This window comes from Vigna unguiculata, chromosome 10 (assembly GCF_004118075.2).
Source record: "Vigna unguiculata cultivar IT97K-499-35 chromosome 10, ASM411807v1, whole genome shotgun sequence".
Taxonomy (NCBI): domain Eukaryota; kingdom Viridiplantae; phylum Streptophyta; class Magnoliopsida; order Fabales; family Fabaceae; genus Vigna; species Vigna unguiculata.
Genome location: NC_040288.1, coordinates 16185685 through 16213645, shown reverse-complemented (window position 1 = coordinate 16213645; position 27961 = coordinate 16185685). Strand labels below are relative to the sequence as shown.

The 27961-nt window shown below is 38.1% G+C and overlaps 1 non-coding gene across 1 annotated transcript; it reads left to right on the top strand.

Moving 5' to 3' along the window:
* Nucleotides 1–11350: 11350 nt before the first annotated feature.
* Nucleotides 11351–11432, top strand: TRNAS-UGA. The gene has a single exon. It is a non-coding gene; the product is annotated as a tRNA-Ser (tRNA).
* Nucleotides 11433–27961: the final 16529 nt, after the last annotated feature.

The window sequence follows — 27961 nt, the reverse complement described above, 5'->3', positions numbered from 1 at the left end:
TTAGTAACTGGCTTTTAAATTATACATTCCCTTGTCTTGGATATTGGTAACAAAGTTGTGCATGGGGTTTGGGATCAATTATTCTCTTTGTTATTTTCAAATTTTGTCTCTTATTGCATGATTGTCAACCACACAAGCCATTTAATTCATTTGTACTGAACAAAGTTCAATGTTGTTTGTTGCACTTTGTCTGCAAAACCATAGGTTGAACAACTGATAAGATACATCATTGAAGAAGCTCTAGAGGATGCTGAAAAGAAGCAATATTTTAAGTAGGATGCTCAAAAATGAAGATTGACTAAGTTTCCTTTTAAGTGGATATTTTCTATGAAACCATATTGTTATAATTCTTTAATAAGTTTACCTTTATTGCTTGTGAAGTAGTGCTTTGAAAGTTTCCTTTTAAAATATTTTTGGTTAGTGTTTTGAAGTAGTGCTTACCTTATTCCTTTTTGGCAGTTAATGAATTGGTTGTTCTCTTTTTTGGATCTAAATCACTCCCAAAGTAACCTACTAGCAGGATATTTTAGCAAGGTACTCATTTATTAAAACTTGAAGCACATGCATGTGTAGTCAAGCAACAATAATTTCTTTTGTGGTGGCCATTCTTGAACATGCCCACAAAAATAAGTCTGCTGACTAGAGAATTAAAATTTGCTCTCTGACTCCAAAATTGTTGACTTAAAATTTAATCCCCTCAACTTGCCAAGCATTTCCTTTCCTATTGATATCAAGACATATCATTTTGTATAATTTTCCTTAGTTCTCTTTTTAATTTAATTATTTCTTTTCCATTTCAAAGTTCCTTTTACGAATAATCTTGACCATTGTATTTATTAAGTTCTTATGTTGCTATGTAGTTCTATGCTTGTTGTTACGTAAGACAGTTCCTTTCATGCAATATGTTCAAGTAAGTCTACAACTTCTTCTTTATTGATTCATATTCTTCAATTCTATTACTTATTTTTTATTTAATAAGCCATTGATTACCAATACAGATTTGTATATGTAAAAAATTGTTCTCTCACAATCCTCTTTGATTTAGTAGTCATAGCCCACAATTAGCCTTTGTTTAGATGAAGGAAATAAATTAAGGAAGTGCAAGAGAAATGAAAAGAAGAGAAGTAGGTAAGAAATGGGAGGAAAATGAGGTCATAATATGTCATAATATATTTTTTCCATGCTCAACCAAATTTTCACAAGCAAAATCAATTTGGTAAGCATAATGGAGTAGCCATTTTGTCAAACTCCGTGCTCCTATTTAACTACGAATCTACACTACCCCAATTGTTCATACTCTTGTTTTCTCCATACACAACAAATTTTTTGAACTTTTACATCAGTCATCTCCAAAAATTCATTGGTTATTACTTTCTTATTTTTGTTCTTTTTCTTTTTTTTTCTTGCACTACTGAACACTCACAATTCCCTCATCCAAACCACAACCTTTCCACACTATTCTCTCCTTTTCTTGAATTCATAAAATATTTTTTGAAATTTTAAATGTGATAAAATTATGCAGAATAAAATGAAACACTTTTTGCATAAAAGAATCATAAATTATGTTTTTGTTTCATGTTTATATTCCATTATGACTATCAGATAACTTATTTCACAATTTTGTTCTTGTTCATTAGGTTTATGATATATTGACCCACTAGGTGATATTATAACATTTTGGGCTCAAGAACCAAGTAGCTAATAAGGTTTTTATTGTTGTGTTTGTTTGGCTATATTTATTGGACTTCAAGTTGCAATTATCCTACTTCAGCACTATCTTAGGTCATGTTGGTTCATTCATCGTCAGGTTAGGCTCAATTACCTTTTTTTCAATTCTGTTACTTTAGCACTACTATTGTTGGGAACACCAAAACTTGGATTCCATATATGAATAGCCATAGTGTATCCTCCTCCTCCACCCTTTGAGTACCCTAATGATGATTCAAGCCCAAAATTTCTTTTGTCCTATATATAAACTTGTGTGAACCAATTTTGTTTGTACATTATAATCTTTGTTTAGCATTTGTATTGCAACTATATATTTTATTTAAGGACATGTGCAATTGATTTGTGTATGTTCTTCTTTATATTTGTAGATATGTCATCAGGATGTAATAAAGACATTCCTGAACCATCTTTGCTTACTACCAAAAAGGGTAGAAAGGGGATAACGAAGGGAAAACGACCAAAATATGTTCTTAAATTACCATTGTAATATCCAAGCCGAATATTACTTATTTAAATAAAATTAATAATAAATAAATATAAAGCTACATTTATTCTACACATTTTCCAAAATGCGGGAAAAATAAAAATTTATTATAAGCGCCAAAAGTTTGAAAGCATAAAACTTTAAGCCAAATCCTTACATCCAAATCCAAATTAAAATCCAGATTGCAGAAAAATAATATCAAATTGTAGAAAATAAAAAAATATCCCCGAGTTACCCCACTATGACGCTAAGTCTCACCAGCACCTCCTGCAACATCATCTGCTCCCATGTAACGAGTTACATGATCATCACAAAAGACACACAAGCTTAACAAAATACTAGAACAATACACAATAATAAATAATCATTCAATATTCCAACCACTTCTAACAACCCCAAGTCTCACACCCTAGTCTTCATCACTTCCTCTGGACGCCTCTTGATTCTACAACCTTTGATGAGTACACTGATTGATCTTTGCTGCCACGAGTGTCTACTCGCCCCTCCAACTACAGGCCACCACCTAATAGTCCACATGTGGGAATAAATTTCCATGGCCACGATCCGCGACACCAAGTGGAGTTCCCCAATACGAACTGTAGCCCAAGACTACTAAGCTCGTCGGATCACACCGAGGAGGGAAATCTTCCGGAACCCATCCATACGAGCCACGATCCCGCACACTGCACTGTAGTTCCAAAACCACCAGGCTACAACCTCGTGTGGCCACCTGTTACCCTAATACAAGTTGCAGTCGTAACTTGGCCCCCAACAAAGCATCGCATCAAGACCTCTTTCCAAAGTTGTGTAGAATCCCTCGCGTAATCCATCGTTGCACCCGAAATCGCCTGACGCATCACACGCGTCCCCTGGCGCTGTCTGTTTCCAAACCGTTTTTTAGTAGCTATCGCTTGGTAGTCCAATTCTCTCCCACCAGGCGCTACACTAGTAACGCGAAATTACGGGTTTATGTATTCCAAAACACAGGTTCTAATGAACCAACATTCAAGACACGTAATTTCATAATGCAAATTTGTATATTTAATCGTAGTAACATCAATATTTAAAATATGTGAGTACCGCTTCACAGTCCGCTCAATATAGGTTAGATTTCATAACCTTTTATGTTATATATATATATATATATATATATATATATATATATATATATATATATATATATATATATATATATATATATATATATATATATATATATATATAAAATAAAGACCACCAACGTGAATGGAATTCATGTCATTGCTAATATAAAATGTACAAAAATTTGCATCATTCAATACGTGGGACCCATGGCCAAAAGAAAACCAATTAAGTGATGTTTATTAAGGAAGAGAAAAAAATGAACTTCACTAAAAGGAAGGTATTGCACCATGCACCACCAAACGAGAACAAAAGTTCCAAAAGGAAAAGAATCCAAAGGGTTTAGGCGGGACCCATGGCTAGGAATAAAAGATAAAGACCTTTGCATTTAAGTAATCAGCACCCGAAAACTTTAGAGGAAAAGAACAAAACATATGGGTCCCATATGAGAAGAAACAAATGCATTGGCTTTGGAGAAGAAAAGTGATTTTATTTTGTGGAAACAAGAGCTTTGCACCTAAACTATAAGGAAAGAGACAGAAAACGTGAATAAAGGAAGAAATAATAACACCATAGTGGTGCACCCAGAAGGAGGTTATACTTGCATGAAAATAGAGGAAAGGTATTAAATAAAGGGAACCTGCTGCAAGAGTGGGAAATGCACGCATAAAACACCTCCCACAAACAAAACAACAAGAGAGTGAGAAAGATGACAACCCCTTGTATTCATCATGCGCAACCCTACTTTTTTCCATAAACCCTTCACGGGTTAGTTCTCTTCTGGTCCCAAGCCACCCAAAAAATATCTCTTCTAATCATGCAGCGTGACGAACCACATGTACCATGCACCCCCACGAGCTCAATACACCTGGACCACCATGGCATGAAGACACTGAAACGCAAAGCCACCAAACCAGCATTTTCACTATCTTTGCGAGAACTAGTAACGACCCATATCCACCAACCAATACGAACCCAACACACCCAAAACGCACCCCATAAACCACCAATATGAACAAAAATAAAACCAACGTAGATCCAAGGTTTTCTTTCTACAAGCAAGGAAAAGGGTGACCCAGAGGATATAACGAAGGTGGAGAAAAAGTTGCCATAACGCTGTTATGAGAAGGTCGTGATAAAACTCACATACCCTAAGCATCATGGTTCATGTATGCACGTACACAGAGGTTCAAGAAGAACCCACCACACTTATGAGTTTACATATCCAATAGACCATGAACCATAGCAAATGTAAAAGAAAAACAGGAACATACAAGCATTGTAACATCCCTGGCTACCCCTCCTCGGGCCCTAGAGGCTGTTAGGTTACTACAGCGTGGGATGTTACAAGCATCGTGGTGTCTACATACATCAGATAACAACAAAAATCATGCATCAAACCACAAAAGACAAATATACAAGTGCAATTTCAAACAACAATAGAAAAGCAAAGCTTCCCCTACTTGGAAATCCCGCTAAAATCGCTCAAATGTGTTGACATGAGAAACCAAGGTGGTATGCTTCTTGAAGATTTGATGAAGATTGAATAAAGCTCTTTTGAACTATCTTGAAGCCATTACCATTGGAATGAAGCCTACATTGATGAAGGAAAGGAGATTTGATGATATTCATGTTGATCAAGGCTGGAATGTGTGCTCTTCATATAGTTACATCATTTAGAAAGTGTATTTTAAGTTTCTAATTCATGTTGTAGACCTTGTAGCATTAATTAGATGTTTTTGGTCTTAGGTGTGTCTTTTAATCTGTTGAATGATTTTTCAACAGGTTAAAATGTCTCTTTTAATCTATTGAATGGTTTTTTAATAGATTAAAAGGTTGGCTGTAGTAGTCTTAAATTGCAACAAATTCAATTAGTTGATTTATTTTTTAATCGACTGATTTCACTTAAGTCAATTGAAATCAACCGATTGATTTGAAAATCAACTTGTTGAATTTCGTAACAATTTGACTAGAAAAGCTGTGATTTTCAAAACAGAGGTCAATTGATCAGTTTTGAACATGAAATTGCCACAGTTGAAGATTGATCTTGGATCAATTCTTAGAGCTTTTGGCTCAGTTTGAAGCTTGGAGAAAAAGTGGTTTGTGGTAGGTTGGGTTGTGCTACCATTGAGGTTTGATCTTTCTCAAGCGTTGTGTGTGTGCCTGGTGGGTTTCCAGGTTTGCAAGAGGGTTCTTGCTGTGCTAGTGTGCCTCTTGTGTGATTCAAGGGTCTTTTGTGTGGCTTTTGCATATTTTGGAAGTGTAAGGATCGATACTTTGTAAATCTTTTGAAATAGTGCAAAGTCAAGCTCAAGTTGCCTTGACAAACTGGATGTAGCTCAAGTTTGAGTGAACCAATATAAAAATCTCGTGGTATCCTCTTTTCTCTAACCTTTCTCTCTTGCATTTTCCTTTTAAAGTTTCAAGAACTTGTGTTTTAATCATCTTTTTCATGTTCTTGCATGTTTTCATGTCATCTATAGTATTGAGCATGTTTGCATAACCATTTAGAACTTGTCTTGATAATTCTTGTGCATTGTTCTTGGCTTAGAACTTGAATTTGCATTTCTGCATTTTTCCCAGTATTTCAATCGACTGTTTTACTGTTTCAATCTGTTGATTATACCAGAACAGAATCTGTTTAGTAAAATCAATTGCTTAACTCTATTTTTGACCGATTGATAGTGTACACTTAGTGGTGTTTGCATCCTAACTTGGTGATCTAATTGATTCAATTAAAGGTAGTTTTTAGCTTTCAAAGATAGCCTAAATTTTTAACTAGCCAATTCAACCCCCCGTCTTGGCATTTCAACCATTTCAAAACTAAAACAATGTTGATGCCCCCACTTGAGACCTTTTCCTAGCCGTCTAACACTCAACTCACTAACTCTTTAGGGTTCTAAATTTCCTTGGTTGGTAGCCACACGAATTCTCCTATTCTCTCATTTTTTCCATCCCTAAAAACTAATTAAAATAAATTAAAACAAAATTAATTCAAATCACCCCCTTAATTGGTCCATAATAGCTAATCAATTCTAATTACTCTCCTTGTCTACGTCAAGATTCGCAAAACCCAACTCCATCTTGTCATCTACTCAATTTGTTCCCCCAAAGCCCAAAAAAGAAAAAAGAAAAGATTATGATTTTGCTCTAACAAGGTTCGAACACATAACCTCCCAATTACTAAGCAAGTGCACAACAATTTCAACCAATTCATGTTTCATGAAAATTCTTATGAATTTGGAATTATCTTATCACCCAACACGTTCAAACCTACTATTAAAATAATAAGCAATTAAATTAATACACAATTGGCATACATAGGACTTGAACCCAAGTCCTCCCACACAATCATGTACTCTCAACCTTTCGAGCTACTACTTTTCCACTCTATAAAAATTAACATTAAATGCCATAAAGGCTCACACTATCCGCATTTATTAAATAGTCATTTATTTAATTATTTAATTTTTTCGGGTCTTATAACCATCACGAAAAACACATGTACTTCAATTCCCTTTTGATCAACAAAATCCTTCTACAACTACAAATGTTGTACCATTTCCTGCCCAACCATCAATAGGGAAATCTACCCCTTCCCAACTCTCCATTGATCAACACACACCTTCCCAACCCCATATTGTTCAACATGTTCAACCTTCAGTTAATGAACCTACACCTTCAACTATGGCTTCCCAATGTGTTGGTGCTACATTGACATCATTATCTTCCCCCTCTCAACAAAATCATACACCAACCTCAATACCCACCCAACCTATTCAGAATGTACTTCAGGAAGACCAACACATCTCTACCAAAGAAGTAGGTGAACCATCCATTAATGAAGACGATGACCCTTTGTTTAGTGTAGTGCTTGAAATTATTGAACCTTGTAATGATGGGTAATAATCAACACTAGTTGAAATCATTTTTTTCTTTTATATTATATAGTTTTTTTCATATTGACATCATCTTTTTCATTAATGTGTTTATATTCTTAGGTTTTACCTAAGAAAAGTTGCCTCGAAGGCAATCACAAAGACAATTAAGCAACGATAGGTTGAGCCATGGTTAACTTGGGTGTAATGTTGGATGAAGAGAAGGATGTCTTCTTCCAAAGGTTCAAGGCAAGTTTATGTTTGTAGCCTACCCTTTAATAAATTTCAATTAAGCATATTTAATTTCTTTGCATATATTGTTTACTTTAATAATTAATATCTTAACTAGATTATCTCTTAATGTAGAGAAATGTTACTTGGAGACCTGGACATGAGGAGAAGATTAGAAAGATTTTCAACACAAAGGCATCTCATAGACTTTATGAAATCTTCATGGAAGCAAGAAAAACTAGGAAAAAACCTTACTCGATGTTTGATAGAGTATGGAACAATTTGCACGTTAAGTGGAACCAACATGACTTTCGATCAAAGAGTGCTTGTAATCAAAAGAATCGAGCATCTGAGAAAGGTTGATGTTTGCACATAGGTTGCTCAATCACCATCAACGAGCATGCCCTTCAAATGGAATGTACATTGAAAAATATTGTTATATAACTTGATTACTATTTTATCATGATTAATTAGTTTAGTTTATAGGCAGAACAATTGGGTTGTCATATACATTTTAATGAGCTTTTCCACCATACTCATGTTTGAAAGAATACCGGTGATTTTGTAGATCACAGATCTAAGCAAACATATGTATTTTCTCTAACTTCTTAGATCTTTCCTCCTTTTTTAAAAATAAACATTTGCCATTATATAACATGTCTATTTTTTAATAATAGGAGAAATTTTGGACTGTATTTTCCTAAGCAAGATTTAAAGGCTACTTCTTGTGGTGAAGGAGAAGAAATATCTCCATTGGACCCTGGTGAGGAAAAGAAGTTAAGGAAAAAAAGTTTGTTAGTTGTTTATGGTAGCTAAAATCCTAAGGTTGGAAAACTAAATGAAAATTATCTTTGCGGGGAAGCCTTCACACAATAAACATCTAGTGCTACAGTTATGGATTCATAAAAGATTCTAAGGTTGGAAGAAGAGATTCGTCAATCTAGGGAGGCGTTTCCTCAATCTAGGGAGGAGAATCAACGACTATAGAGAAAATTAGAATCCTTAGTAATTGTTGTTCTCGCTCTTCTTCCTCCCGCAGCACAAACCATTTTGCAAGACGTCAATCAACAACCACAAAATGAGGACAAAAACTAGGATAATGCTCAAGAGAGGGACCAACATCATGGATAAAACTCTTCTCATTATTCAGATTATTAGTTAGGTTTTTAATTATGAACTAGCGGAGTTAGTTTTTAAATTGTAGAACTTGACCTATGTAGATTATTAGTTTGTTTCTTAATTGTGGACTTGTTAACCTAAGACTAAAATTAGTTAGTTTTTAAATTGTTGTACGACCTAGGGCTAATACATAAAGTATTATGCATGACTTCAAAATATTATGTATTTCATTTTCTATTTTATGTTATCTTCTTTATTTTATATTTATAATTTTAATGTTCATTTGATGTGATGATATGAATGCTGCTAGAACCTTTGTAAGAATGTGCTGTTATATTTGAAGGTTTTATTTGACTATTGGGATATTTGTAGGATCTACTAGTGGAGGCCAGCTTTTATGTCTAGACATCACTTCTCTTGTGAATGATATAAAACTACTATATTTTTTGATTCTATAGACACAATTGTTTACTGTATTGTCTACAGTTATAGTTTATACGTAATTCCTGACATCAATCAACATTAGAAATATTTAATGATAATTTTGACAAATTAAAATTCTTTTAATTTTTCTATAATTTTTTTTTTATATTTTAACGTTCCTTACGAAAAGTTTCATATGTAAATTACCTACAAAGGTTGTCATAGATAATTACCTACGAAGATTGTCATAGGTAATTTACATATGCAGAATGTTCGAGATAAATTACCTACGATAATTTTCGTAAATAATTTACCTACGAAAATTTTCATAGGTAATTTACATAGGCACAATGTTGTAGATAAATAACCTACAACAGTTTTCGTTGATAAGTTACCTACAAAATATTTCGTATGTAATTCCAGTCGTAAATTATCCATGACTATTTTTTTAGATAATCATGTTCATAGGTTATTCTTAAATAATTATCTATGTCTTTTTTTCGTAGATACGTTATCTAGAACATATTTTCGTAGATAAAGTTACCAAATAGTTCAATACCTACGAAATTTACTTCGTAGGTAATTTGTAGATAACAACACATTACCTATGAAAATAACACATTACCTACGAAAAATTGGCGTAGATAATAAACTGATTTCTTGTAGACTAGAAACGACATAAATTTCAAAACAATGCAATAAGCTAGCCTCATATCATGCATATCAAAAACAAAATTTTTGGAATGAGGTTTAGTCTTGACATTGTCCACAACACCAATGACATCTAATACAAAACAAATATTTGAAAACTAAGAACATGTAATGACTGATATAGAAAGTCAGATGAAAAACTAAATAAATTTAAATCTGATTTGCCATTCTTCAAATTACCAACGAACAAATCAGGCAAGAAATTAGAATTTACTACACCTTTAATAAACTTAAACTTGAAAATCTTCATCAGAATGGTAAGAAATAATTGCTCTTTAACAAATGTTGCTCCTATAAACAACAACTTAAAAGGGTGATCATATACATAATATTGGCCTTGATTTGTTACGTATTTGATATTATTCATAATGTAAGTATTTCCCGCAACCAACTTATCTTGCCACAAACCCAAGTTTTCCTTCTATCCAAAGTAGGAATTATATCTCCCTAAAAACAGAAAGAAATACAATTCAACATTGTCATAAATCAAGTAAACAAAAGAAAACACCTACATAACATTTTCATCCATCAAAATCATTTCCAAATGGGTTTTAGAATCACGATTTTGAATAGACCAAAGATCAGTTGTCCTAACACAAAGCTTAAGAGTCTATTTTTGTCCATCAATTCCACCAATAAAATCAACTTTTTGGGCCATCTATAACCAATGATGTAAAAACAATGTACAAAGTTACATAAATAACGAATATATATTAATATAAATCAACACAAAACAAACTAAGATCAAAATGAATAGTCATATGAATAAATATACATTATCTTACATTCACAGAGTACCGATTCATCTTCAAAGTTGAACAAAAAAGAGAAAATGTCATACAAAGCTAAAGCAAAACACAATACAAACAAAAAAAATGGATAAAAAACTAAAAATACAAAAAGTAACAACTAAATAAACCAAGCAAAAATATGTTCTTTCATTCAACAAAGGAAAACAAACAAAAAATTTAACTTTAAATAAACCTAACATAAAATATAACAAAATAAAACAACAACAGAACAACAAACTTTATAAATAATATAAAAAAGGAAACTCAAACAAAGAAAAATTACTTAAACAAAACGATTACGGGAAACAATAACACAAAACCAAAAGAATGAACAATACAAACAAACTGATTAAAAACAACAATGAAATAAAATAAGAAGAATACAATTAGATTTCAAGTTTGGAAAGAAATATAACAACAAAATGAAAAACAAATTTACCTGAAACAAAGCAAAACCGTCTCAACACATGGAGAGCACCAAAAATGAATACCACAATGAAAATTTGATTTGGAGAAACACACCAGATGAATCTATAATCTTCCAAGCTTCCAATAGCAGTGATACGTCAATCAATCACAAGAGCAATGAACAACATAGATGAGCGGGAAACGTAATTTTACAATATAACCCATCAATTAGAATGATGAACTTCAAGAGTTTGGGGGTAAAACGGGAACTACGTTCATGGGCTGGAAAAAGATAGCAAAACCATTAAATGGGACATATGTAAACTTGTCAATAAGGGGTGTTTATGCAAAATTAATGGATGTGAAATTGTATAGATTGTTATAGATATAATCAAATTGCTTCAATAATATATATTAATACCATAATAATAAGGCTAATTAAATAGTTAATGCTAATAGTGATCACTTAGCAAAGTGTCGATATGTCCGAGTGGTTAAGGAGACAGACTTGAAATCTGTTGGGCTATGCCCGCGCAGGTTCGAACCCTGCTGTCGACGATATTTTATTTTTCTTTGCATATTTATATATAAAATATAATATATATATATATATATATATATATATATATATATAAATTTTGTATTTTGTAATTTTTGTTTCATTTTAGTTTTTTTGCTACTTAAGTACCTCTAACTCTTAAAACAATGGCAAAGTATACAAAATATAATAAATAATAATGATAAAGAATTAAAAATAGATGAGATAGAAAACTAATTATAATCAATACCAATAGTTAAAAAAAATATGAAGTATTTATGGCTTAGGATGCTTTAGAAAATAATATGATGTATACAAACAGTACGAATTTTGGTATTTTCATCCAGATGAAATCTATATAGTACAATTCAACAATCCGAAAACGAAAAATAACAAAAAATTTAAAATTTAAAACAATGTCGTTTAGATCAATCTTAAAGATGATATCATTTAATCCAAAAACAAAAAATTGAATTTCTTAAAACAATTTCGTTTAGATCAACATATTAAAGATATATATATAATTTTATTTATTTAGGATTAATACAAGTTGCAGCAAAATTAAATTATAGATTAAGAGCAGTGAAACCAATATTAATAACATTAAGGGATATTAGGCTTAAAATGTTTACAGATTCAATAAAAGTGATATTAAAAAAGAATCTTCATTATGATCCTGTCTTTTTATATTGCTATCCAAAAATTTTTAAGTAATAAAAATGAGAAAAACTAGCAATGAAATAAAATTATATGTACAAATTCCGAAGGAAATTATAAATAAACTCTCATTTTCAATACAAATAATTTACCAAATTTAGAATAAAGTTACAAACATAGACTATAACTACAAACGTAACACTCCATTTAATTAATAACGTAATTAAAGAAGCATCACACTAGAATAATATCGTAGCGCAGTCCTAGAGTTTAAACCCACTCCTTACAACGTAAGGCACACCACGGTACCACAGGAAAAACCAGATATAAAGTTAAAGGAATATAAGAGATCACAAGTCAAACAGAATACATGGGTCGTGGCCCTATCACAAACGAGAAGAACCACACACAAAACAATCAAACAAGCAAAGGGTAAGCTAGAGCCAAAATCATTTCATCAATGAAATCATATACATATTCACAGTCCATTATACATACATCACACAAGCATGTTACGACCTCCCAAGCAATACACTATGACTCGACTCGACTCATCCGGATACATATAACCTGGTCGGATTCAGCGGATGCTTGCACTTGTGGTGGATACCTCTGCACAGATTGGGCACCACCATGGACACCCACTAATAGGGGCCATGGGATTACGTCCTGACCACTAAAGCATGACCCTGAAATCCCATCTAGGGATTTCCAAAGAATTACACACTGACACGAACCAAGCATACCAGACCACACAATAAAGGTTTATTACGCATATATATACATCACATACCATCTCTTGATAATTCACCTTTTTCATTTCTTTCTCAGTGTTTCCATACCCATCCATTTCTCTCAAACCATAGATATGGGATTTTAGTTCATGCCAATACCATGCCACTTTAACACCAACCATCTCATTTAGTTTGCATGCCAAATTCATATCGTACCCATCATTCACCATCCATGAATCATATCACTCATACATAGCAGTTCATTATATATTTTTCATCATAGTAATCATACCCAAGCAATTACCAATTACCCAAGAGCAACCAAGCACCCAAACCACGCACTGTCTCGCCCAGCCCCTCGCTCAGGCTGACGGGTCTCGCTCAAGCGAGATAGTCTTGCTCAGGCGAGCCCCCTTCGCCTAGGCGAGGGCTCAAAAACAAAAACAGGAACAATGTGGGATCTCGCTTAGGCGAGACCCCTCTCGCCTGGGCGAGATGCTCGCTCAAAATTACAGTGGGTCACCTGGGCGACCCTTCGTGGCAAAAATCTTAGGCGAGCCCCTGTTAACCTCACCTAGGCGAGACATGCCCGCTTAGGCGAGTTTAACAGTTCTCCTCACTGTTTTCTCCTGCAGCGGACAACATAGCATACCAAACAGTAATCCAATCATTTCATGCATCTATAACAGTGCTCAAAATACAATCAAACGCAAGCGTGAGGAACACAGCAGCTCTAGGAACAAACTACAGGGCTGAGATGAGAGTGGAATAGAACCAAAAATGGAGTTAACCAAGGCTCTTAACTGCAGATTACGAAAAAGTGATAAAAGAGAACTAGCATGAACTCGAAGGACACTTACATGGAGCAACGAAATCTCCTGGCTCAACGTAACAGCGAAAGCATAAACCCTAGCAGAGGGGGGTTGACGGCTGCGGCTCAAGGTTCACTGAAAAGAGTGGAAGTATGAGTTAAGGCAACTAGGAGTGGCTTTATCTACTAGGCCAGCCCCTTAGGCCCACTTACAAGGGCAGCCCCTTTAACTTGGGGCATAAGAGAAACATCAGATTTTAATGGGCCTTACATTCCCTGCAACAACAAAAATTTTCATCCTCAAAAATAAAGACTCACCAGGTGAACAGATGTGGATGTGATTTTCTCATGTCCTCCTCCAACTCCCAAGTCGAGTCGCCCGTTCTCCGATCCCATATGACTTTAACGAGACTGACCGCCTTTCCTCGGCGTTCTTCAACCTTGCGCTCCTCTAGGGTGATGGGTGGCACTTCCACGTTGAGGTCTTCCCTGATCTGTATATCCTCGACTTCCAACACATGAGTCAGGTCAAACACATACTTCCTCAACTGTGAGACGTGGAACACTAGGTGAAGGTTTGCCAACTGCGGGGGTTGGGCTATCTCGTAAGCCACCGGCCCAATCCTCCTCGTGATCTGATAGGGGCCAAGTGATGTGATCCCAATAAGGCTTATAGCTTGGGCAACACCTAGGCCCAAATCATGCGCAAGGCCCAATCCATGGCCCACATGCATCTCAAGCCCAAGCCCATCAAGAGGCCCAATAACAAGAGGCATGTTCAAAAAGATCCAATTGGGCTTCATTCAAGATGGCCCAAACCCACATGGGCTTCTCACACTCTTCACATTGGCCAAAGAAGATATGAAGATTTGAAGAGGTATATCAAAGAGCAATAGAATAACAATAAGATTGGCCCATTGTTTAGGCCTTGCTTTCTAGAATAATAAGTCAAACAATGAGTAGTTCAATTGATAAAATTGGGCTTGACTAAGCCCAATAGGAGATTTGGCCATGAGCTATCAAAAGAGCCAAGGTGGACTAAGTGGAAGTCAACACTTCTTCCTACACCTTATGGATCCAAAGCATCCAAGGGTTAGGAATGCTTCCTCCTTTTCCAAGGCATCATCCAATGGCCAAGATCAAGCCTCCTTCTCCAAGCTTGATCTAAGGGCCAAGATCAAGGCCCACTCCATCCAATGGCTCTCCTTTCTCATGTGTAAATGGCTTCATATAAAAGCCAAAATTTCACTCATTTGTAGACACTCTTGAAATTTTATGCAATAGATGCAACTTGAGTTGAGAGCACTCCTCCCTCTATTGCCTTTGAGAGTCACCACTTTCTAGAGATTTCCTCTCTCTACCTCTAGCCACCTTCCTTAGGCTAGCATAGATTAGGAAATCCTATCACCTCTTTCACCTCCCATTGCTTGCAAGTGCCTTCCAACTTGCCTTCATTCCTTCATCTATTTCCGCTGCACATGGAGCTCTTCATGCACCTTTGGAGCTCCACCACCAAGGAACTTGGGCGAAAACTTCCTTGAGCGGAGAGCCCTTCCTACGCCCATGGTTCGGGTCACCCTCAAGAATACATGACCTCCTACTGCAAACTCTAAAGGCCTCCTCCTACGGTCCGCATAGGCCTTCTGCCTACTCTAAGAGGCCTACATCCTATATCTCACCATCCTCACCTTCTCGGTGGTCTGCTCTAACAATTCTGGTCCAACCAACACCGCTTCTCCATCTTGATACCAACAACGAGGAGTCATACACCTCCTGCCATAAAGAGCCTCGTATGGCGCCATGCCAATGCTCGCATGAAAACTGTTGTTGTAGGTAAACTCTATCAAAGGCAATACCTCATCCCAAGCTCCCACGTGGTCCAGTATACACGTCCGCAATAAGTCCTCAAGTGACTGAATGGTCCTCTTCGATTGGCCATCAGTCTAGGGATGGTAGGCTGAGCTCATAGTCAACTTGGTCCCCAAGGCCTCCTACAAGGTTTGCCAAAACCGGGATGTAAACCGTAGGTCTCTGTCGGAGACTATGCTCGAAGGTACTCCATGCAATCTCACGATCTCCTTAACATACATCTGGGCCAACTTGGCCATGGATATCCTCAAGTTCATCGCCAAGAAGTGGGCACTCTTGGTCAATCGATCCACTATCACCCAGATGGTGTCATGTCCTCTAAAAGTCTGTGGCAAATGGGTTACAAAATCCATGGAGATGCTGTCCCATTTCCACACTGGTATTTTCAAGGGCTGTAGATTCCCACCGGGTCTTTGATGCTCCACCTTCGCCTTCTGACATGTCAAACAGGCCGATACAAACTGAGCAACATCCCTCTTCATTCCCTGCCACCAGAAGGTCTCCTTAAGATCCTAGTACATCTTAGTCGTGCCAGGATGCAAACTAAGGCGACTCTTGTGTCCTTCTTCCAGTATTAACTTCTTCACCTCGACATCATCAAGTACGCATACCCTACCCTGAAACGTCAGTATACCATCATCACCCAAAGCAAAATCTCTAGCCTCATCTGACCCATGCTGTTCTCTGACTCTATTCAGACTGGCATCTAATAACTACCTCTCTCTCACTGAGCCCAAGAAGTCACTATATATAGTTAGGGTACTACATCTAATGACTCAGACCCTATCTCCACCTGGAGCCTCGTATCCCTGACCTGGAGCCTCATGACCCCTTTTAGTAGGAGCTCATGGTGGTGCCTCATGGTTAGGAAGTAATTCCACGAAGGTTTCATGGTGGTGCCTCATTATATAATTTAGTAAGGATTCAATTAAGGATTGCAATCTGAAACCCAAAAGAGTCAATTAGTCTCACATAGAACGTAATGACTCAAGTGGTGAGAGTAGCAGGAGGCCCTAGTCTATGGCAAGATAATGGCCTTAGATGTTTGAAGGCTAACCTTGTGCATGGTAGGGTGAAACCAATTGGCAATGGCTCTGCAGAGCAATAGAGGCCACCACAAGTGAAAGCATCTAGTGAATTTGACTGATTATATGTATCCGAATAATTAAGTCTTAGAGTCCTAAATTTTCTGCTATCACATGTTTGGTTGACTTATGTATCGTTGGCTTTTAAATTGTATGCTCAATTGTATGATAAACCTTTTTCACTCTAGCTTACCCTTTCTATTTGCTTGTGTGTTCTATGTGTGGTTTTCTCCTTTTGCAATGATCATCAATTTATTGTGAGCAGATGTGGGAACTCCTAGTGGTCGTCAGGATGATGGAAATTCTACAGTATAGACCGACTTGAGTTGGATTTCTTTTCTTCAAGTAACCTTTGTAGGCACTATGGCCTATGTAATATCTTGCTCTAGAGGAGCAAGCTTTTGATCAACTTTCAAACTATTTCTTTCGGTTTTGTTATCGGCATCGTGGCGTGCCTTAGTCTTCTTTTCTAGCACATTTGGGATAACTATAATGGTTTAAACATGTGTACCTTTTTGGTACTGCTCTTCTATATTATATCTTTTTCTCTAATAAATGGGACGTTACATTCATGGTATCAGAACAGTCATTCCTTAGAGTTTGTGGATTTGTGTGCTTACTTCGTTTTCGTTGTGTCTTCCTAGAGTTGTTAGCTAAGTATCTTTTCTAATCAAGTCTGACTGATAGTTTTCCTGTGTGCTTAGTGAAATGGCACCTCCTTGTAGAAATGCTCAACCTCCTCATGGTGATGTACCAAATATCATAAGGGCGATAAAGGCTATGGTGGCAGCTCTAACTCAGCAAAGTAATGCTATGATGCAGGAGCACGAGGCATCAATGTAGCACCATGAAGCTTCGATGGGGCAGCAGCAATTAGTGATGCAGCAGATGGAGGTGCAAGGGTGGCTGTTGAGGCTGCTCATAGGCAACATATGGAGGCACTTCAATAATTAGAGGGGAATAGGGTCGCTCCCCCTATCTACAACCCTAAACCATGACCTCCACCCCAGGAGTGGAGTTTAGAGGACTTTTTGAAGCACCACCCGGTGAAATTCAACGGCAAGACTAGTCTTGATGCTATAGATCAATGGCTGAAGGATTTGCAGTGAATCTTTGATGCAAAGATGTGTCCTACGGATAGCACGCTGGCATTTGCAGTATTGATAACCCTGTCGTTCACGCGTTCAAATTAATACTACCAAACTATAACAACTTCAGTATTGTTAAGAAAGTAGTCAACAAAATAGAAAGGGTAAAGTAACCCAAAGTCGTCTCCCAACGAACACGGAATTGATTTTAAAAAGTTAGTTCTTATAAAATCTATACAAAACGGTTAGTCAAATAAAATAATAAAAATATGAGAGGATTAAGATAAAAAGATAAAATAAGATAGAAACAATAGTAAAGAAAATAGATTGATTCCATTGCTTTTTCAAAATAGATTCATCATCGGTTATCTAAAGATTAATTCTCAATTAATTATTATTGTAGATTTACAAATTAATCAATGTAAAGTCTCAATTAATTTGTTGGCATTTTCACTTTTAACCAAAGTACAGTCTCAATTAAAAGTGAGAACTTTTAGATTATCCACAGTAAAGTCAATCAAAGTAAAGTCTCAATTAATTGTAGTTAGAGCAAATACCTTTAACCAAAGTAAAGGCTTAATTATTGGTAAAAACTCAATTAATCATTTAATTATAACAAAAAGTTTCTAAATAAAATCAAAGGAAAGTCTCAATTCAATTTAAAAACCCTTGGACTCATATGACGAACATGCATATAGATTTAAAATCATTATTTCTTACGTGATTTAAAGATAAAAGACATAGATGAATGAAAACCTCAACAATAATAAAAAGAACAAAGAAATTAATTGATCTAACCTCAGAATCCAATTAAGAAATTACAATGGAATCAACCCAAGAAGTTTAGAACTCCATGAATGCAAAAATAAAGAGAGAAGAATAGAGAGAAGAAAAGAGAGAGAAAGAAATTAGGTCCTTCTAAGGGTTCCTCAATTCTGACGTGCCGAGCTTGTTCTCTGCTTCTCCCTTAGCCTCTTTATATAGGCTTCAATCGGACTTGGACTTTATCTGTTCGGTTGCTAAAATATTTTATCTTTATTTAATTAATTAGCAACTTAATTTCTGTCCAATTTCCAATTTTGCCCCTCTTGTTTTACCATTTTTACAATATTGATCAGAATTTGACCAAAGTTGACTGTTGCTTTTACCAGTTGACCTGTTGACCAATTGACTGCCTTATAAGATGCTGACACATGGTAGTGCATTTTCTCGCTCCAAAATTAAGGTTTCTGCAATGGAGAAATGAGTGAGGTTGTCTCTTTGATGGCTGCTGCGTTGTTGCTTCCGCTGTAGAGATGGTGCATTGCTGCACCTACGTGAATCTGCGTTCCACTGGTGCAAAGATGGAGGTTTGCGGTGGTGGTTCCGTGAGAAGATGGTGGTGGAGGTGCATATTTGTATTGATGAATGTAGTGCAAATGCGGTGCTGACCCAGGTGCGTGAAGCTGCAATGGTTGGTGCGCGTCTCCACCCTTCTGGCTCGGTGTTACTCGCAGTTCGCTTCCAAGTGCAGGTTCGTGAATGGCACAAGTGCGGTGGTTTCCGCTGCTGTTGGATGCAGGTGTTGCGGCTGGAGGGAGTCGTGGACTATGGAAGCAACAGAAGATGGTGGCTCGAAGACGATGAAGGTGTTGCTACTTTGGTTCCTGCAGGTAGCGTGGACTCGCTGTCACGATGTAGGTTCCATGGGGCACGGTGGTGACAGAAGATCTGATTCGTTATGGTCGTGGCTCCGATCTAGTGCGCGATGGAGATGGTGATTCCATGGTGAGTGAAGCTTTGCGGTTGTAAACATTGGTTTCGATGGGAAGGAGATGAATGCACTGCTACAGCTCCAGGCGAGGTTGAGCGTGAACTGTATGAGGATGATGGTGGAGTTGCGGTGGCTAATGCAGGAACTTGAATGCTTGTCGGTGCTGCAATTGCGTGAGGTTCTGGTGCTGTTACAACTGTTCCAGCGAGAGTGGCAATTACCGCGGCTGACCTGATGGAGGCTGCTAGGGTTTCCAAGATTAGAAGCTAGGGTTGAAGATGATGACGTGGCACCATTTGATTGGTTCACATGCATGTGCAAGGATTAATGCCACGTGGAATGTTTTTATTGGACAAATTTAAAAGTTGGGGATTGCCACATGGCATAATCTCAGTGAGTTGGGTTTAAGTGGTAGGAGGGGTGTAAATAGACATATTAGGGGGTGCAGAATAGGTGTTTGGTGAGACCCATTTAGAAAGAGGGGAGTGTATAAGTAAAAACTTGGGTGCAGAATGTTAACTTCTATAACTTCAATCAATTTATTTCCCCCCGCTTGAATGAGCTTAATGTTAACTTCAGTTGCATCAACAAACGTTAAAATATCCAAAAATAATTTATGCAACTAAAAATCACTTTTTAAGACATTTCATTCACATAAACTCAAATAGCCTAATTATCATAATTGTCAACTAAATTACTCTTTAAGCATACAAATCCAATTAAATACCCAGAATTAAACATTAAATGAGGGCAAAAATACGCACTCATCAAGTATACATGCTCACAGGAGAAGCCGAGCATTGATGGATCAGTATGAAATCCATCATGAAGGAAAGAGATGAGCTGGTCACGTGGGAAGCTTTTAGGGGGAGGTTCTTCTCTGAGTACTTTCCCGATAGTGTTAGATATACCAAGGAGGTGGAGTTCCTCCAGCTAACTCAGGGAGGAAAGTCTGTAATAGAATATGCTGAGAAGTTCAAGCACCTTAGCCGCTTCTACACATTCCCAGTCGACGAAGAGCGGAGATGCTGTAAGTTTGAGAATCGTCTCCGCGGTGATATTCGCTTGATGGTAGCCCTATTATCCATCAAGGACTTTGTGGGTAAAGAAGGCCAGAGTGATGGAGAAGATGAAGAATGAGATAGAAACTCAGCGCTCATAGACTTAGAGGATTGGAGGACCATTTGGGTCCAAACCAAGGCATGAGGAGAGGAGGAAACCTTATGACAAACCTACATGTGGAGCTTTCCTACGAAGCAGGGTCGAATTTAGTGTTTCCACTATGGGGGCCCTCATATAAGTAGCGTTTGCCCACATATGGAGGTTTACCACAGATGTAACAACTGTGGCAAGGAGGGCCACTTTGGCAAGGACTGCCCCTCCTTTGCTAGGGCAGTGGCACAACCTCCAGTTCAGACCCTTACCCAACACCTGGTTGTGGGTTGTTGTATAATAGCTGGTATGTCTTGTTGCGTATTGTACGATTCTACAGTGACACACTCCTTTTGTCAGATGCATGTGTGAAACAACTGGGTCTGCTTGTGTGTGAGCTGCAATGTGAACTGGTAGTATGTACTCCGGCATCGTGCTTGGTCAAGACATCATCCATGTGTGCTAGGTGTCAAGTGGAGGTAGAGGGACGCAGGTATAAAGTGAATCTGATCTGCTTACCTCTACAAGAGTTAGAGGTAATCTTGGGGATGGATTGGCTCTCTACCAATCACATTCTTATAGATTGCCGAGAAAAGAAGTTTTTGTTCCCCAACTCAAAGGAGCCTGAGTTGTTGTCGTCTTAAGGGGTTATGAAGGAGATCCAAGAAGGCGCGCAATGTTTCATGATCTTCACTCATCTAGAGGTGGAGAAGGAGGAGAGGACAACTGTTATACCGGTCATGCATGAGTTTGAGGATGTGTTCCTGGAGGAAGTGCCAGGATTACCTCCTAGTAGAGAGGTGGAGTTCTCTATTGATCTGGTGCCAAGTACTAGTCCAGTGTTGATGGCTCCATATCGTATGGCTCTGGCGGAGTTAGTGGAACTCAAGAAATAAATAGAGGAATTACTAGGGAGACAGTTCATACGACCTAGTACTTCGCCTTGGGGAGCGCTAGTGTTGTTGGTGAAAAAGAAGGATGGGAGTTCACGTCTGTGTGTGGACTACAAATAGTTAAACAAAATGACGATCAAGAATAAGTACCCTCTCCCGCGGATAATGATCTTATGGATCAATTACATGGAGCATCGATGTTCTCGAAGATTGATTTACAGTCGGGATACCATCATATTCTATTAAAGGCTGATGATGTGCAGAAGACAGCCTTCAGGTCCAGATATGGATACTACGAGTACATGGGTATGCCTTTTGGTGTGACCAATTCTCTAGCTGTATTTATGGATTACATGAGCTAGATCTTCAGGCCCTTCTTAGATAAGTTTGTCATAGTCTTCATAGACAACGTTCTCATCTACTCTAGGACCTAAGAGGAGCATGCCAAGCACCTAAGGTTAGTCCTTGGTATTCCGAGGGAGAATAAACTATATGCTAAGTTATCCAAGTGTGAATTTTGGATGGATGAAGTGCAATTCTTAGGGCATGTAATATCCGCACAGGGAATAACGGTGGATCTAGCGAAGGTTGATGCAGTGGTCAGGTAGGAGAGTCCCAAGTCAGCAACAAAGATTAGAAGTTTTGTGGGTTTAGCTGGATACTATAGGAGATTCATAGAAGGATTCTCGAAGATAGTGGCGCCTCTGACACAGCTTACCTGAAAGGACCAACCTTTCACTTGGACGGATAAGTGTGAGGAAAGCTTTAAAGAGCTAAAGCGAAGGTTGATAAGTGCTCTGATACTTGTGATTGCTGATGTTGGTAAACCTTTTAAGCTTTACTGTGATGCCTCTCATCTAGGTCTGGGCTGTGTACTGATGCAAGAAAAGAAGGCGGTGGCGTACGCTTTGAGGCAACTTAAAGTGCATGATAGAAACTACCCCACTCATGACTTGGAGTTGGGAGCGATCGTGTTTGCCTTGAAGATCTAGAGGCACTATTTATATGGTGCCCGTTTCGGGTATTCAACGATCACAAGAGTGTCAAGTATCTGTTTGATCAAAGGGAGTTGAAAATGAGACAAAGGAGGTGGATGGAATTCCTAAAGGACTATGAGGTTGAACTTTTGTACCACCCAGGGAAGGCAAATGTAGTGGCAGATGCCTTGAGTAGGAAGACGGTGCACACATAAAACATTATGATCAAAGAGGTGGAACTATTAGAGAAATTCAGAGACATGAAGGTGCAGGTGCAGTTGGGATCCGAGTTCATTAGATGTAGTACTCTGACTATATCTAATGACTTATTGAACTCAGTTAGAGAAAGACAATTGTTAGATGCCAGTTTGAACAGGGTGAGAGAACAGCCTGGATCGGATGAAGCGAAGGATTTTGCCTTGGGTCATAGTAAACCGATTGACCCAAAGTTCTCATTTCTTGGGGATGAACTTGAGGATGTCTATGGCCAAGTTGGCTCAGTTGTACATTAAGGAGATTGTGAAGTTCCATTGGGTTCCGTCAAGTATAGTGTCAGATAGAGATCCACGGTTCACTTCACAATTTTGGCAAACGCTCTAGAGTATTTTGGGTAGTAAGTTAACCATGAGTTCGACATATCATCCCCAGACCGATGGTCAGTCTAAGAGAACGATTTAGTTGCTCAAGGATCTATTAAGGACATACGTGCTGGATCATCTGGGTGCTTGGTATGAAGTCCTACCTTTGATAGAGTTCACCTAACAACAGTTTTCATTCGAGCATTGGCATGGCGCCATATGAGGCTTTATAGGTAGGACCTTTCTGTGTTGGTATCAAGATGGGCAAGCAGTGCTAGTTGGACCAAAGTTATTGGAACAGACTATAGAGAAGGTGGGAATGGTGAGGGATAGGATGCATGCCTCTTAGAGTAGGCAGAAGGCGTATGCAGACCGCAGAAGGAGAACTTTGGAATTCGCAGCTAGAAATCATATGTTCTTGACAGTGACCCGAAGCACTGGTGTGGGAAGGGCTCTCTGCCTAAGAAAGCTTTTTCCTAAATTCCTTGGCCCTTACCAGATCTCGAGGAGGATTGGGCATGTGGCTTACGAGATTGCTTTGCCTCCTCAATTGGCAAATCTCCATCCGGTGTTCCACGTGTCACAACTAAGGAAGTACGTGTTTGATCCGTCTCATGTGTTGGAAGTCAGGGATGTAAGGATCAAAGAGGATCTCACCATGGAGGTACCACCAATGGATTTGGAGGATAGTCGAGTTGAGGAACGTCGGGAAAAACTAGTAAGTCTTGTCAAAATCATCTAGGATCGGAGGATAGGTGACTCCACTTGGGAGTTAGAGAAGGATATGAGAAAGTCACATCCACATCTTTTTTCTTGGTAAGTCTTAATTTTTGAGGTCAAAATTTTTTGTTGTTGGGGAGAATGTAAGGCCTACTTACATTTCTACCTTTATTTTAAAGGGCTGCCCCAAATCAGTTGGGCCTAGGGCTGGCCCATAGGGATTCGAAGACCCTAATCTGCCCTAACACCCTCATTCCATTCACTTTTTAGAAAAAGCTACCCCCTTCCTCTCTTAGAGTTGTACCCACTTCCTCTGCAAAGGTTTAACCCTAATCTTGGTCATATAACTCAACCTCGTTTTTCTACTCCATATAAGTGATTCCCCAGCTCATACTTGTTCTCTTTAATAACATTTCGTATTTCCGATTAGGGTTCCATAGTAACCTCATTTCGGTTATGTTCCACTATTTTTCTAGCTCATTAATTTGTTCCTAGGGCTGTCGTGCTCCACTATTTAGAGTCGAGGCCTTTTGTAGTTATTTCTAGGTAAGCGAAGCTATATCCTTTTCGTATTTGAAGTATGTGGTTTGTTTCCGTCTGTTACATGCTCAAAATAGTTTGGAAAGAGAATTGCTATTTTCTCCTAAGCGAGCTCGTCTCGCCTGGGCGAGAGTAGTAGAAGCTCGCCCAGGATTTTTAGCTCGAAGACTCGCTCAGGAGAAAAAAAATTGAGTTTTAGCGAAACACCATCTCGCTCAGGCGAGATGACCTCACCTAAGTGAGGGTTCGCAAAACCTACAAGACCCCTGTTCGTAGTCTCGCCTAAGTGAGAGCCTGCAACTTGAGCGAGACCCTCCTCTCACCTTAGCGAGGGCTCGTAGCTTGAGCGAGACCATGGTACAAATTGTACTATTTTTTATATGTTTGTTATTGATGGTATGATTGGATGGTTTGCTCAAGTTAAAGTAAAAGGCATGCGATTAAGTATGCAATCTTTGATGTTATGAGTTATAATAATGAATTTGGCATGATCTTGGCATGTGACATGTATGGAATGGTTGGTTATGAAAGTGGCATGGGTTTGGTATGAGAGATGATCCTATATTGATTGATGGAAACATAATGTTGGTTTGGTTAGGACGTAATTCCACAATAGTTTCGTGGTGGTGCCTTCTTGGTCAGGGCGTAATTCCATGAATCTTTAGGTGAGATGTCATGGTGGTGCCTCAGATGGTCAGGACGTAATTCCATGACCCCTGTTAGTGAGAGTTCATGGTGATGCCTCATTTATATAATTTAGTAAGGATTCAAGGTAAGGATTACATCCTGACACTCTAAAGAGTCAGTTAGTCTCACATAGAGCGTACTGACTCTAGTGGTGAGAGTAGTAGGAGGCCTAAAATACTTTAAGGGCTAACCTTGTGCGTGGGGGATGAAACACATGTAACAATTAGCTTGGTAGAGCAGCTCGGTAGAGTAGTAAAGGCCACCACAAGTGCAAGCATCTGCTGAATCCGACTAATTATATGTATCCGGATAAGTCGTGTCTTGAGTCTTAATGTATTGTTTGCAAGTCATAACATGATTGGTTGATACATTCATGTTGGATTATGAAAGTCTATGTAATTGTACGACAAATCATTTTCTACTCCAGCTTACCCTTTTTTCTTGTTGTATGTTCTGTGTGTGGTTTTCTCTTTTTGCGATGATCATCAATTTATTTATGTGAGCAGATGCGAGAACTACTCATGGTCAACAGGGAAATGATTCATTTAGGGCCACGGCCCATGTATCATCTTGTTTTTAAGTATTAACTGATTACTGTCAATCCTCATACTTCGTTTTGTTTTGACATCATGGTGTGCCTTGTCTTCTTTTAAGTACCTTGGGTACTTGTAGGAGTGACGTTATACTCCGAACCTTTGCTCTTCGTATTACATTGTGTGATGTGTTATTTAAGTAAGTTTATTTATTAAATGGGACGTTACACATATTAAAACGAAAAGACTTGATTAATTTTTTTATTAATAAGACTAAATTAAATAAAATAAAAAAAGTATAGAATAAAACGATAATTAATTCCTTTAGTTTTTGAACAAACTTTCGATAACTAACACAAAGTTTAGTAATGAATAATATATGTTTTTCTTTTCTTTACTTTGAACTCTCTATGGTGCAAGGTAATCATACATATGAGTAGTGGCTAATATTGAAGTGTGCGTCATTATATGTCATTATGCCTGTGGTTGCAATTTGACAGTATACTATTCAGAATTCATTGATTCTGCTAGAGAATTATTTTGTTGGGCATTATAGAGTGGGTGAAGTATTCTATCAAAAACTATACTAGTAAAAGCCAAATCACGTACGGAAGAGTAAATAGTGGAACTTTGTAAGGCCCAATTATATTTATGCCTTATTTTAAAGGGTCATTCCAAATCAGATGGGCTTAGGGCTGGCCCAAGAGGGGAAACAAACCCTAAGTCCGCCCTAACTCACTCATTTCACTCATTTTCAAAAACATCCCCTCTTCCTTAGAGCTGCAACTGTCTCCCGCTCTGTTAGGGTTTAGTCTTTAGCCTCCGTCACGTTTGTTCGAACCCATTCCATCCACGTAAGTTGCCTTTCATCCCATACATCTCTTGTTTAGCACTATTGTCTCGAGTTCCAACTAAGGTCATTATGGGTAGCTTCATTTCATGTTGTTCCTTATTTTTTTTCCCAGCTCGCTAAACTGCTCTAAGAGCTATAACACTTCTCTCTTCGTACTCAAGAACCCACCTGCTAGCCCTTTTCCAGGTAAGGGAAGTTAGGGTTTTGCTAATTGTGTAGTTTTTTCGTGATTGCTTGATGATATTGCATGATTTGTTTGGATGGCATGCTGTTGTTAGCTTATGAGATGTTTATTGCGTTAGTTTGGTTGTATTGTTGGACTGTTGCACGAGAGAACAGTGGTGGGCACTGGTTTTCTCGCCCAAGCAAGTATTCCTCGCCTAGGCGAGATCAACAGAGGCTCGCCCAAGTTACTTTACGCGCGTAGTCGCTCAGGCGACCTACGCTATTTTGAGCAAGCGAACATCTCGCTCAGGCGAGAGGAGGCTCGCCTCAGCGAGATCCCGCGTAAGGTTACTGTTCCCTTTTTCGACCCCTCGCCTAGGCGAAGGGGGCTCGCCTGAGTGAGACCCTTCAGCCTAAGCGAGGAGCTGGGCAAGGGTACTGTGATGTTTCGTTGTTTCCTTGATCTTGAATGGTTAATACTTACTTGGACTTTATTATTTTGTTAAAAGCATGAGACAAATGATTATGCATGAACCTGGCATGTGATTTAAATAAGATGGTTGGTATCAAAGAGACATGGTAATGATATGAAATACAAAATCTATTTTCATGATTTGGGAAGGATGAGTTGGTATGGATTCAACATTTGGATATGAAGAAGGATGGTTTATAAAGGTTGGCATGAGATTATCTACATGATAAATATTACTTGATTGATTGAGCATGATTGGTCGGGGGTTAGTGCGTAATTCCTTGAGATCTCTAGGTGGGATTTCAGGATCGTGCTTTAGTGGTTGGGACATAATTCCATGGCCCCTATTAGTGGGAGTCCATGGTGGTGCCCCATCTATATAGTCTGGTAAGGATTCAAGGTAAGGTTGCATCCTGACACTTTAAGGAATCAATTACTCTCACTTAGAGCGGACTGAAACTCATTAAGGGCTAACCTTGTGGGTGGGGGATTGAAACATTATAACACTTGTAACACTTAGCTCAGGGCTGAGCAGGGTAATCCACCATAAGTGCAAGAATCCGCTGAATCCGACTATACTATATGTATCGACATGAGTCGAGTCGAGTCTTAGTGTATTGATTTGAAAGTCATAACATGCTTGCATGATGTGTGTATATTGGACTGTGAAAGTATATCTGATTGCATGATAAAATCTTTTTGGCTCTAGCTTACGTTTTTGTTTGTTGTATGTTTTGTGGTGTGGATCGCTCTCTTTACGATGATCATCAATTTATTGGTGTGAGCAGATGCGAGAAATACTCATGGTCAACAGGGCGATGGTGGCTCTACTGCATAGTTGTCTGGGCTGGTCTTCGATGTTGGGCTTTTCTGTTAGGGCCATGGCCCATGTATTGTCTGGCCATTGGGCTTTATTTTAGAATACTATCGTACTTTGTATGATTGTATATTGGCATCGTGGTGTGCCCAGTTTCTCTCATGT